Genomic DNA, 1,630 nt, shown 5'->3' on the forward strand with positions numbered 1-1,630 from the left:
GGGAGACTGCGGTGCCAAAGTGCACTTCCCTTGCCAGACACCCAACCTCCCCATAGCTCCTCTCTCTCTCAGAAAGCCAGCACATCTACAACTTTGCTGCAAAAGCCTCTTGTCTCTACTTCTCTGTACTCTACAGTGGTGAATTCTTTTCTTGGCTCCAACAGCTCTGTCCCGATCCAGCACATTCTCTAACAATCCCCACATCCCTCCAAGTAGGATGTTCTTCTTAATTTCTTCTAAGCCCAGTTCTCCTCATGCCTCCCCACCAGCTATCTCCATCAAGGGTCACAAGGGACATGCCAATCCAATGCTTCCCTGCAGTTGCCATTCCACTCAACCTCTACACACTGCAGATAAGCGTTCCCGCTCTCGCGTGTCTGGCCTTGCCCTTGAACTATCTTTATCTCTCTCCTGCCTCTGCTTCCTCACTGGGCTTCCTTTACAGGTCCTATTTCCTTGTCTTTCATTTATTTATTCAATAAATATTCATGGAGCACCTCCTATGTGGCAGGCACTGGAAAGCATGAAGAACAATGACAGAGCTTGCACGCCACGGAGGAGGAAAACAGGAAGGAAGACATCAAAGCATGTTGGTCAGTTCCAGGTGCTAGAGGGAACAAGCACAAACATGACATAGGAAAACGGGGAGAGGGAGAAGCGAGCGGCCAGGAAAGACCTCAATGAGGAGCTGACATTTGAGAAAATGCTTCCCTGGCTTCTGACATGAGAAAAGACAGGAGAAAGGGATGCGGCTTGAATATGGTGGCCAGTTAGTAAGCTCAGCATATAAATATTTGTGCATCACTGCAACACAGATGATAATCAAAGCCTCAAGTCCGGATGAAGATGGGCAGAGAAGAGACGTGAACAGTGTCTGGGGCATCCCAAAATCAGCCACTCCTTAAGGCACTGTCTCCTGGGGACCCACCTCTCCTGGTTTCCTCCTAATTCTCAGGCCCCTTCTTTGTCTCTTTCCACAATTCTCCCTCATTTGCTTCATTGCTTGACTTCTAAGTGATGGCAGCCCAGAGTCTCATCCTGGACCTCTTCTCTTCTTTACCTTCACTTACTCCCACGGTGTTCCCATCCAGTCCCATGACTTCAATTAGACGTGGGTATAGACAGGTGACAATATAAATCGCTATCAAAACCTGGTGCTTCTGGGACTGAAATGGGGTGATATAAATATTTACACTGAGGCAAAAGTCATCTATGGGGCTGTCTTGGGTAGATGAGAATACATGATTGCTTGATTCTATTGCCAAACACCTGTTGATTTTATCACCAATCCAGAACCGTCCCTGTCTTCCAGACTAGATATTTGAGCTTCTGTGATATCCACTCAAATACTTAAGAGACATCTGAAATCAAATATGACCAAAATCATGACACCCGCTTCAAAACTGTCCCTCTCACCATTTTCAGTAGCTCAATTAATGACAATCCATCCCTGCCTAAAACCTGTATCAATCTGTCAATCTCTACCTTGAAAATATGCCTGTAATCTGGCCACTTCTCATTCCCATCCCTGCACCCCTCTGGTCATCTCTGTTCCAAATGACTTCAATAGCCTCCCAACTGGTCTTCCTGCTTCTGATCTTACCCCCTGGAGTATGCTTTCTTTTTTTTT

At 46.4% G+C, this 1,630-nt stretch overlaps 1 protein-coding gene across 1 annotated transcript in view; it reads right to left on the reverse strand.

Moving 5' to 3' along the window:
* Positions 1-1,630, reverse strand: part of LOC108295990 (catenin delta-2) — a 688,803-nt gene that overhangs the window by 224,719 nt on the left and 462,454 nt on the right. The window lies entirely within an intron of this gene.

The sequence above is a fragment of the Cebus imitator genome, unplaced genomic scaffold (genome assembly GCF_001604975.1).
Source record: "Cebus imitator isolate Cc_AM_T3 unplaced genomic scaffold, Cebus_imitator-1.0 Scaffold674, whole genome shotgun sequence".
NCBI classification, from domain to species: domain Eukaryota; kingdom Metazoa; phylum Chordata; class Mammalia; order Primates; family Cebidae; genus Cebus; species Cebus imitator.